Here is a 12,197-nt window from a genome sequence, read left to right as displayed (position 1 = left end):
AGAGAGGGAGAGTTTCTTCAGAGTGTTTGTGAAATTGCTTCTATCAAAGACTCAGTGCATCTCAGTAAGATGATATGGGATTATTTGTATTGGTAGGACCCAGTCCTAAAAGGACAGGAGCTCATTTCCTGGCTGAAAGAGATGGGAGCCTTTGCTCTGTAAACCCACAGGCTGGGGGGAGTTCAATAGGATACTGTGGTTTTGGAATGCTTGTTCAAATATGTTTACTCTGTGAAATGGGAAAACCATTAATCATGCTATCTGGAAGAAATAAATAATCTGATTAGTCTGAAATTCTATTTTTCTGGGGGAAAATGTGTATACATGCTATGATAATTAACTATGTTTGTCTCTAAAGCCAAGTCTCTGTTCTTAAAACACTTTCTTGTGAAATGAGATAATTTTGTCATTCCAGGTAAGATGGATTGATAGTGATAAGGAGATGTAAGGAAGCTGCACCACAGCTGGGTGCAGTCCAGACATGAGGCGTGGAGTTCCATTGATTCACAGAGACGTTCTCCTGTGTGTTAATTTTGTGTTCCAGTGGTGCCTGGGAGCTCTTTGACAGCACTTTTAGGCTGGATGTTGTGTATTGTGAAAAGCATCTAGCATGTTGGTGGCAGCTATTGAGGAAGGAGTATTCTTCACTGCCCATTGGTATCATTCTTCCTGCACTGTGCAGAGGCAGCAGCCGAACAGCATTGATCATTCAGGTCTCAGTTTCCAGGCCAGAATGCAACAAAGGGGCCTTGCTGGCTCAAGAGCTCGCTAAGGATAAATGGGTACAATGCTTTTCACCAGATCTTCTCTATGAGGGGGTAGAGGGGCAAGGAAATGCAGTTTGCTATTGAAAATAATTGATAAAGTTGCTTGCTGTTCCAGCTGGAGCCTGTTTGCTGACACCATCCACCCCAGCCACTAATGCTTCCCACTTCCCTGATGAGTGGCCATTTTCTACTGCTGGCTTGCTATAAGAATATCATGAATAGGATTTTTTATTTATTAGCTGTGTTAATGTGGCACACAGGAGCTGCATTACGTTGGGCACAGTACAAACACATTTATTTAGACTTGTGTGAAAATTACTAATGAGAGAAGATGGCTGGCCAAAGCTCTAGGCGTTCTGACACCTCTGAATAAAACAATGACATCCCAACAATGTTTAAAGTGATGATTCCAGCAGAAACTCAGCCAGCTGCTTCCAGAAACTCCTAAAGAATAACATTAGCCTTCTCTAAATACTCTAAAAAACAGAAGAGTTCACAAATGTTAGGAGATGGTCTTTACCCCGAGGTGTTCACAGTCCAGAGCCTCCATCCTTCAGAGAAGGATTCTTTTTTGGTGCATCCAGGGAAGTGTTGATTCTTGCCTTCTTTAAAATTTTGCATGGGTCGGGATGGTCAAGACAGAAAGTAAAGGGGAGAATTAAGGAAAACTATTACTTGCTTTAAAAGAAAGAAAAAATGGAGACTTCGAGCTGAAAGGACTTGCCTGAGGCTACAGAGAGAGTCGGTGGCAGAACCCAGAATAGAAGCCAGATGTTCCAAGTCTGTAGCAATATGACTTAGCCAGATTTTAACAGAGGGATGTTTTCCTTCAAAGTCTGTTTTCATCTTTCTTTTGAATTATTTTATTTTATTTTATTTTATTTTATTTTATTTTATTTTATTTTTTATATCTAAAGGGTAGTGAGGGGAGTTTCAAATAAAAATAATACACTGAGGAATCTGAGCTTTGGGACGTTTGGTAGGATTCTGATATACCATGAGCAAGCAGAGCAGCTCTGATGCTAATTCTTAGGTAGGAACTTCAAAGATTGCAAGAGTCTATAAATATTTGCTTTATTTGCAGTGAAGAGTACAGGAAGTTCTGAGTTAGCCTAATTTAGGCCTCAATATAGACTATTTATGTACTACCTCCTGGGACCACCTCTGATTACTGAAAGAATGACCTTATTGGAAACCAACAAGTAGGTCTGCAGTTAATTATAAAGGGTTCAGAGCCTGCTGCAGAGCCCTAACAATGGCATTTTTGTGGATGATGTTGTGTGTTTTTATTTAACTGTTCAAATCAGGAGAGCTTAAACAGATGGCACACACTTTTCTGCTCTCTGAGAACACCTAGAGAAAGACACTGATAATAACTGAGGAGGCCAAGCCTAACAGGTCAGGAGAAATGGCAAAGCTCAGGCTGTCTGGCCTCACTAATTACCATCTGAAAGCAATAATGAACTGGTCAGTGGGGTCAGGAACAGGTGATGCTGTGTGGAGAGGGAGAAAGCGGGGGTTTGTTTGTCTTCTGCATTTGGAAGAAGTGGCGGACATGTTGCCTCTTTTTTAACTTTACAATAACAACAGTGGCTTAATGTAATCTAAATGTGGCTTTTGGAGAAAATCTGCTTTAGAACTTATCCAAAATAATTTCCTGAAGGAAAAAAAAAATATCAGTACAGTTCAGGATAATGTCTGAAGAGAGAAATGTAAAAAACTGACTTACAGGGCAACAAGTTTATACATGGGATGATGCTCCTCTGGGGCATCATAGAAAATGATTATACCAGATTTTGTTCATCAAGGCAAAGTAAGCTAAATCAGATACAAGGCAAAGCCCTTAGGAGGAGGAGGAACGTATTCAATTTAGTGAGGCAACTGTGATAGTAATTAAAGCCCAGATGGAAACCTTTGAATGTGTCTGGCGTCTGTGTATCCGCTGTGTTTTTTCTGTTAACTTGACATTATAAAAGGAGCACCCAAAGAATAAAGAGATGGTATTTGAAATTTCATCAGTCAAACACTGTCCCAAATTTGATTTATTGTAAACAATCTGCAAAAATTGGTTTGGGTATATATGATACAGGCAGGGAGTTTTCTCAAGTGGTAATTCACAAAGAGAGAAAATGTACATTATTTCTAGATTTGTCTTTGCTGAAATGCAGTCAGGATTAATTACACCATTTGCCAGCTCTACTGTGAGCCCCTTATATTTCGGACATATGGATAGAATTTTATTCTGCTGTTATATATTCTCTCTGAAGCAGAGTGCTATGCTGGTTACTTTATAAGCAGATACACTGCAAGATTTCAGTAAAAAACCCTATACAATTAAAAAAAGTAAAAATCAGGAATTAAGAAGGTAATCATTGTTCTATTTTTTTCCTGTAATACACAAGCCAGGAGCAAAGGATGGTACAAGATGGAAACACTGCTAAAGGGTTAGCAAAACGTGAGGAGTGATTTGCTGTTCCTGCTGAGTGGAGGGCTGGGGGTGGCTGTAACTCTGCTGGGCTGTCGCACACACTGGGAGCCTCGAGTGTCTCCTGCCTTGTGTTTGAGTCATTATCTGGAGCAGACAGACTGCTTGCACTCCCAAATCCTCCAGCATATGCACTACTTGATGCCTAGCACAGGCATGTATGTGCTGCTGAGATTTACTACTGGCCCCTGAGTGAGTGGAGAGCTGCAGCCCCTGCCCAAGTCTGCCTGGTTTGACAGGCCAGGCTCAGCATCCCAGGCTGGCCTCAAGACCATGGAGGAAGAACTTGGTGTTTGCAGCAAGGTAAATATAGAAAAAATAAGGAGGGGAGAGGGAAGAAGCTCCTCTTCAAGTGTGATAAATCACTTTTCTCCTTATCACTGTAAGCATATATTTAGGGACTTTTGAAGCAGTCTGTTACTCCCCCAACAGTTTATTGGCATGTTGTGATGCCAGGCAGAGCTGTAGCTAAGTGTGTATAATTAGTGGCAATATTAATGGTCTTTAATGATATTCACTCTAGGCAGAGGTGTTTTCTCTTGGTTTCATTACCTTTACACTGATAATGGCTTATATCCTTTGTACTAAATCAATGTTGCCAAAATTCTCCTGGTGGTTTTCACTTAAAAAAGTATCTCTATGTGAGCATATTCCCCCCACATACACTGTCAGTCTTCATTATATATATTTTTTTATGGAAGTCCATGGAGCCTCTTTTGCAGTCTATATCCTGAAATAACAACAAAAAATCCAATTTCTTAAAAATGAGGTTTGCTGTTAATGGAGAATTTTTGAAGAGCTCTGTTCCTAATCCACCTGCTCTGTGGCTTCTGAATTCCCTGCAAGTGGTTCACTGCTCATTGATGAGAAACCAAAACCCTGAGTCCCACAACTCATGAATTTGAGACAGATTAATTTTTCAGATCTAATTTTATTTTAATCTTTATTTTACCTCCAAATTTAATATTACAGGGCTTCACAAGTGACTGTCTACGGAAGGTGTTTTTTTTACAGGAGTCAGGACAGCACCTATAACCTTGGAAGTGGAGTCTCAGTGTTCATGGGCTCTGTGATCAATCCTCCAGAAAGGGATGAGAAATTTGCAAGTTGATAAAAGACTTATGTGTAGTGCAAAAGAGGAGCCTATTCCTGATCACCTTTTGAATCAGCTCTTGACTTCTCATCCTCTGACTTTGTTTAAAGACAAACTATTTGTAATTAAAAAAAGAAAAGAAACAATGGCCTTTTTTTATTCCCTACAACCAACATCTAGATTTTATAAGACCACAGGTTATATTTATGGGTCTTATATTTCCAAAGGGGGTCTGTGATGCTTTTGTCTGCAATATCATTGCCACCATGGGACTGAAGTCTGAATCTTACATCAGTGTACATAAGAGGAGGCTTGAGAGATTTATAATGGGAAAATGCTGACAGCTCCATAATTTACTGCAGGGCTAATGGCAGCACTGTAGCTCCTGACAGCTCTAAACCCTTGTTCTGTGGGATGGTTTGTTTCTAATACACTCCCTTTGCTGGATCTTCCCCCACCCTCTCTCTGGATGAATGGGCCTAGGCCTGTGAATATCTATATTGCGGCATTTTCCTTTGGTATTTTAACAGCCTTTCACTTTTAGGATTTCCCATTGTTGAAATTTGTAAAAGATTTCAGGAACTTCTCAGCAGAAAGGCTTTTTCATATAATTTGCCTTTTTTCTTGTTGTTCTTTCTTCAGCCTGGAGTATCTTACATATTCATTGTCACACCGGATACTCCAGCAGCAGCTTTACATTTTCAAGCCCTGGTACTTTGCTGTGTCCAAAAAATGGGTAGACGCTGAACAATACCTACTTTTTAACTTATTTGAGTAGAATGCTGTGCATCTGCATAATGGTTTCACACAGAAAGTGCTTTATCTTCATGAGTTAGTGAGTCAGTTTAGGGGTATTCTATTGGCAAAAGCTTTCAGAGAAATTATGCATGGTAAATTAATGAAGGCCGTCTGAGGTATTATTGTGTGTGAATGCACATGCCATTAGAATCAATGGCTGGCTGAAAAAAGTTAACGGTCATTAAGGGGCTGTTAAAAAGGCCAGTGGACACAGATTTACTCTCTTGCAGGGCTCTGGTTGGGTTAGGTGAAGACAGAGATTGCTATTTGCCTCCAGGCCACAGGACAGCCCGGGCTTTGTGCTTTCCTGTCCCATTTCTCTTGGCTCCTGTCAGGGGCAGATTTAAGAGAGACTGCAAGAGCCTGTCTTCTGAGGAGGTAGAGAACATCTTCTCAGCAGGTAAAGACCTTTGCCTGACTTTTCCTTAGTTTACAAGTGGTTGGTAACAGAAAGTCCAAGTGGTTGAGCTTGAAATGGCTTAAAACAGTCTCAGTCGTGGTGTGAAACGGAGAGCTTGCCGAAGAGAAGGTTCTGTTGGTTTTGATTGATGCCATTCTATCTGAGGGTGAGTCTTTAAAATGTTGCTCACTCGAGTTGTGGGGTATTAGCTCCAATCAGACAGGAAGAAAAGAGCACTGCAACAGATCTGACCATTAGCCAATGGTATGGGAATTGCTGAATGCCAACTGGAGATTAGGCAACTGTGTGCCACTCCTGCCAATACAGCCAGGAATTTGTCATAATTGAGCATAAGTGATGCAAACTGGTTTTCCTGGGCACTTGTATTCCCCTGGGCTATGTCCTTTCCCTTGAGCAATGTAGATTTTTTTTCCTGCATTGTATTTTGAATGCAGTGATTCTGACTGAAATAAAATGCATGGAGAAAATTAATGATTTGATATCTTCTTGCTGCTGCCAAAAGAAATGTAAAAGAGTCTTTGATCTGGTGGCTTTAAAAAAGTGAGCTGGACCAGTTACTGACATTTACTGACCTAAGTAAGTGATAAAGCGACTGTGTCGAGGTTTAATTAGTCTTGATCAAGATACGTTTTTAATGTTTAGAACTAGTGGCCTTTTGAAGAAGTAAGGCTTCTAGTTGTCATTTGTGTCACAACATGTCCTTTTATCATACTTTCTGTGTCTCCAGCAGGAACAGTTTTTATTTTAAAGGAAAAGAAAAATGGTTCATTTGATGGGGATTAGCACAGACAAGCTTACTAATATTTGAAGGCAATTTCTCTGCCTTACCTTTTTCCCTATTTCATATCCCACAGAGATTACCTCAGACCGCCGTTGTTAGTCACTGTTATTTATATAAAGATATGTAATGCATTTGTGCTTGAGGGGTCGTCTGTAACGAGGTATGCAATTTCAGACTGTAGAGACTGGCAGGAATTACTGTGAAGGATTGCTTTGCAGTGACAGCTTTATCCTGCCTGTAATATGTCATTGCGTGTGACTCTCAATTAATCACGCAATAACAAAACATTGCGTCTGGCGACAATGGTGTGTCCATTAATATAGAGAGGTAAGACTCAGCTTTATGAACACAAATGCCGTCCCCTGCCCACTCGTGCACTTTAATCAGCAAGTCTCAGCCCAGAAGGAACATTTTTCTCTTCTCCTCTCCCCCATCATCCTCTATTGCGATCTATTAAGCTGCAATCCATAACGTCTCATGTCTCTGTAATGGCCTGATGGCGTGTGGTGTTAAATGATTGCATGAATTTGACTTTGTCTTGCTCCGCCTTGACCTTGGTATCTTCAGTGGCTTCCCCTCTCTCGCTTTCAAATCAGGAGTGGGGAGTTGGAAGAGAAATGGAAGAATGACAGAATGGAGATACTGCAAAGGAGGTTTGATGTTGTTCTTTGAGGAGATGGGGGAGACAAGAGGTAAGAGGAACCATTGCTGGGAGATGAAAATGCAATGATTTGCAAATTTGCAGGAGAAAAGCTATCATGCTTTTGAGCATAACCTGTTCCACAGACTGAAGCCAGCCACATGCAGAACCTCATTGGTAAGCAGAGTGGAAACCTTGCAGTAATTCTTCCCCTTGTTTGTTCTGCCATTTATAATACGATTGCTAAGTAATATATCAATTTAAGTAAAATCCCCAAATCTCGTTGTGTTTTACAGCTGTATTTATATCCTGAACAGAAACATAAAGAGGCACCTGGGTGTTCTGTGCTTGGGCTTCTCTACGAAAGACACCCTGGTCCCAGCCACCAAGTGTGAATCCCTGTTACTACATCCAGCCAGGTTTAGACATAGATTCTCATTCCCTTGATAGCCTTAGTTTGGTTTTTTTCAGTTGATTTATTTTGAGTTGGCATTGAGGTTTTACATCCTGTGCAGCGTAAATAGGAAGTCTGGTAGTAATTAGTGTCAATGATTTTGGTTTTTTTGCAAAGAAAACTAATTTTTAAAAAGTGCTTGGCAGGACAGTCTCAGAAAAATCTCCTGAGCATCCTTAGTCTGGTTTACACCAAAATATGGTCATGTTACATGCAACAGAGGAAATTAATTATTGTATCTCTTCCCATGGGTTAATACTGTTTGTGAATTTGTGACACATTTGACTGGTAGCATTGAAAAGTGCACACTGAAAGAGGCATTTGGATTTTGACAATGGTGTGTCGGGTGCATTGCAGTACTTTCACTTTTTGTAAATAAAAAACAAAAGCCTTTGGGATTCTTAGCAATAAAAAGGTTCGTAGCTCCTTGGGGAATTCTTCATGGTCTGAAGTGCTGAATCTCCCCATTGTCTCTGAATTATCAACCAGACAATAAAAAAATAGTTAATCCAGGGTTTATGTCAAACGTGGTTATTCTGGAGTAAATGCAGTATTATAACAGCACCATACAAAGTTCTTACTCCCTCTGGGCAATGTGACTTCTGCCGGTTAGCTAGAGCATTGGTTTTGGTTCTTTAATTAAGTCTAACCCCATCTCCCCTGTTGTATGAGCAGTGGATCTGACAAGATGCTGAACTTGCTAAACTATATAAAATAAAAGCACCTGCCCTCACATGAAATTGAGGGCACTCAGTAGTGCAGAAGGTGTTCTCCTTGGTGATCCCTGGCAGATACAATCCAGCGCAGCTTCATAAAGCCATTTGCTGCCAGGTGTGGGGCTGCATATTTGCATCAAGCTTTTCCATCAGGTGAACGCTGTTAGTTCATGTGTTAGGAGCCAAGCACACACAGGGGAGACCTCCAAGAAGGAGGGTTTGTAATCAATTTCTCATTCCCAAATTATTTTTCCAGGGTCCCCACAGTATGGTGTTTGAGTAACAGAATAATTTCCTAGCTATTAAGTGCCTGAAAATCAGCAGTAATTAACTTAGCACAAGTTCTTCTCTTCCTCTCCCTCCTCTTCGCTCAAAAAAACAAACAAACCCCCTTTCTCAGCAGAGGAAATGCAGATGGAGGCAGTCTCTTCTGCCTTAGTGCAGTCATGTCCAGATTACATCTTTTCCCCCCTTTCGGTTCTGTGAATAACATAATTGCTTTGTTATCCCTCAGGGGATTTGTAATATTAACATTGGTTAATGACATTAATTCAAGTTTTTACCATTAATAAAATGGCATTGCTTAAAATTAAGCATTACATTTCAATTAGTAGTCCATCAAAGACTTTAATAGTGTGGAGCATTAAAGTGATATTTTTTTAAATTTCTTATTAATTTTTTATTGTATCATGCTAATTTCCAAAGAGTGATTGAAAGCCCAGCTGATCCAACGAACGACCCTATCTGCCATGTTTCTTGAAGGAACTTCTTTCTTTTATGACTTTATGCAAAAAGGTCACATTTCCACAAAGCAGGAATCTGTTTCAGTCACCTCCTGAATTCATTATCATCCTTTTTACTTTTTAACATGAGGCACATGATATACAGGCACCCCAGGTGGACATGTTTAAATTAATCTAGTAATAATTGATTCAGAAGAGATTTGGAGGACAGAATTTGCATAAAAGCCATAATGAGAGCAACTCCTCCAAGGCCAGACTGAACAGCTAAGTCCCTGAATAACTTACATCTCCTAAACTAATTTGGTTATATATGCAGGATAAAGGTGTGGGGGCTGGAGCACCATGTGATTGGAATTCATTACAAATAATTCATCTTCTCTAGGAAGGCTGGCCTCAGAGTGTATTAAAATTATATCAGCTCCCAAATGCTTGTTCAGACCCTGCCTCTGGAAGATGATGACGAAGTTCCTGTCTGAGGGATTGTTTGGGTATTTTAAAGCATTTCTGAGGCAAAGAGCTGATACCCCAGGGCTGGGGTATGCTCTGGCAGGCTACTTCTCCTGCCTGGTGGGAAAATATTCAGATACTCAATCTTGGCTGGACATCTGATGGTCAAAAACATAAGTGCAGAGGAGGATCCCAGCTTTCAGTCTCAGATATTCTTCCCTTCAGTTCCAGAATGGAATTTCTTAGCTAAGTTGTAGATCATTGGATTTGCATTAAATCCTGGATCACTGTGATGTCTTTGGGAATTTAGGGAGTCCCGCTGCAGGATGGGGACTCTCTACTGTTTAGTTAAAGTAAATCTGCAGACAGAGAAAATTACAACTGTTCAGTCCATTAAAAGAAAGCAGCCAAGGCCTTTTTGAAGGTCAGCTGTCCTGCTTGACTTTGCCTTTACCTAAATACTCTTTCTGAGAAAAGCTCTAAAAGGATGTCTCCGTGACCCAGCATAGTGATGCCTGTGTTCTGAGGCTGGTGAGCTTCAGTTAGCAGGTAACACAGTACCATGCTCCTGGTATCAGAGAAGTTGCATAGCATGTGTGGAAGGAGGGGGAAATTCAGCTCTGTCTTTTTGGAAACTGTTGATCACCATTTATTTTTTGTGGGAAAATTGATGTCACTGTTGTTTTCAGCAGATAAGGAATCAGTCCCATTTTGTTTATACACAGCAGTTGGTAATACCCTGTCATTTGTGAACTGTGTATGTTCTTCAGTGCTGCAGCCAAGAGGATCTGGGAAGAGCAGCCCTGCTTTTCAGAGTCCCAAATACAGTGCAAGAGTTGGGACAGACCAAAGCAGCCCTGCTGCTCCAGTGAGGGGAACAGTCAACAGAGCTCAGCTGGTACCTGCTGTTGCAAGAGGTATGAGAAAAGCTGAGCACAGCAGGAGAAAAAAAGACTCTAGCTGACAATTATTGTTTTGTCTGTTCACATTTGGGGCATATAGAGGCTGGCTGAATGCTTTCTAGCCAAAGGTTTCTGTATGATAAATGATGCTGTGCTGTGCCAAGAAGACAATGCAGCAAAATATATTCTTGTTTCCAAACAGGCTAAAACTTGGAGTTGTGCTACAGGGATGCTTTATGCTTCTTCTCCTAGAGTTAAAATTAAACCATGAGTATGTGTTATGTGGCCTTGGGTAATCACAAATCTCTGACAAAACAAACAAGCTCTGGTTTCTCTCTCCTGCATGGGCAAGCATTAAAAGAAAAAGTTCTTCTCATCCTGTTTTTCCAACAGAGCGGTTGAGGACGGAGCTGCAGGGAGGGATGAGTTGGGTTTGCAATGTTCAACACCTGCCTTTGACTCTGGCATGTGGGGCTGTGTCAGTGATGCAAGAGGATTTGTTGGATGGAGTAGAAGGAAGTGGGTAGCAGAAGCTGGAGGTAGTTTCAGAGGTTTTAATAGGAAAAACAAGCCTCTGGAAAAGGCCAGCCCATATATTATGGCTGACTCTCAGGCAGGAGGTTCATTGGTCTGATGATTTCATGGCTTGGTGTTTGTCTTCTGGACACTTGAATTGTGGGATTGCTTTAGGTCAGAGGAAAATTAAGTGGTTTGTTGGTTTTTGGGGGTTTTTTTTGTTTGTTTGTTTTTTGTGGGTTTGTTTGTTTGTTTGTTTTATGTTTTTTGGTTTTTTTTATTTCTGCTTTCTGTTGTTTTCCCAGCTCTGTGGACACAGGGGCACCACAGTGACTGCTACATAGTTTATCAGGATTGCTTATCTGCAGGGCACAATCTGGGGACTGTCCTTGTTCCCAGATTGCTGTCACAGTGTTGAAGAGAGAAACTCTGTGAGTTACCAACCTGTATTAGGTCTAATATAATTTGGAATTATTGTCACCAACTTCCTTACTAAGCATCCCAAGGGATGTCTGCAATAGACCCTATAATTAGAGCTGAATAAAAAAATAGTGTCAGTAAAACATTAGTTAATACTTCAGTAAGTCAAAAAATTCAATAGCATTTATGGTTTTCATATTAAACTGTGAGACAAAAGATAAGCCCATACCAAAAGCATTTTGAAAAGTCAGGAGGGATTAATTCCTCTTTCTGTCTCTGTCTAAAACTGTCTGCAGATACTAGTGACTGAGTGACAAATCTGTGTCCTGCCTCAGTTTCCAGCTTTATAGCCTCACAGCTGCAGTGGGGAAGCCTGTGAGCAGGAGCACCACATGTCTGGAAATCACTGCAAATAGAAGATTGTCTCCAGACTGTCAAGTACAAGAGTGTGTTGGAATGACAGTGGCTGTGCAGTGTGGTCTGGATACTATGGCTCTGCTAATTTGCACATTTACAAACCAACTACATTGTGTAGGGGAGTAATGAAAAAAGCTGCTGTGTTGGTGTTTCTGTAACAGCCACAGGCTTAAGGCATCAGGCTATGGGTTGAGTACCAAACCTCAAGCCAGAAAGAACTCTTGCAGCCAGGTGATGATTTGCAGGAAGTGTGATGCTTGTAGTATGTAAGTAGCATGTCTGGTACCTTGGATTTACAGCCCCCATGCAGGGGATTCCAAATCACATGTTCAGTGAGAAAGGTGACTGCACTGCAAGGGGTGCTAAGCCCTGTGCATGCTCCCCTGCTGTAGGCAGGGCCTCTGAAATAGTTATTCCTGCTGTTGCCACTGTCCCATGAGCCCTGGGGTGGCTCCTCTCTTGGGCTGTGTACACTCTTCCTCTTTTTGGCTGAGGATCTGGAGACTTTGACTGGGAGTCAGGATCTCCTGATTCTAGAGCTAGGCTCCAGTAAATGTCGAGTCTGAGGTGCAGTTGTGCTAAGTACCATAGCATCCA

At 41.1% G+C, this 12,197-nt stretch overlaps 1 protein-coding gene across 8 annotated transcripts in view; it reads left to right on the top strand.

The window, feature by feature from the left end:
• Positions 1–12,197, top strand: part of SEMA5B (semaphorin 5B) — a 268,944-nt gene that overhangs the window by 116,524 nt on the left and 140,223 nt on the right. Inside the window, exon 1 of one of the 8 annotated variants that reach the window (XM_030951864.1) lies at positions 6,584–7,037. The exons of the other annotated variants lie outside the window; for them this stretch is intronic. The gene's annotated coding sequence lies outside the window, so the exon portion shown is untranslated. Of the gene's footprint in view, positions 1–6,583; positions 7,038–12,197 lie in introns of those variants that run through there. 8 annotated transcript variants of the gene reach the window in all.

Source organism: Camarhynchus parvulus, chromosome 7, assembly GCF_901933205.1.
Source record: "Camarhynchus parvulus chromosome 7, STF_HiC, whole genome shotgun sequence".
Taxonomy (NCBI): Eukaryota; Metazoa; Chordata; class Aves; order Passeriformes; family Thraupidae; genus Camarhynchus; species Camarhynchus parvulus.
Note: the sequence above shows the minus strand (reverse complement) of the source record. Positions and strands in the feature narration are given on the sequence as shown.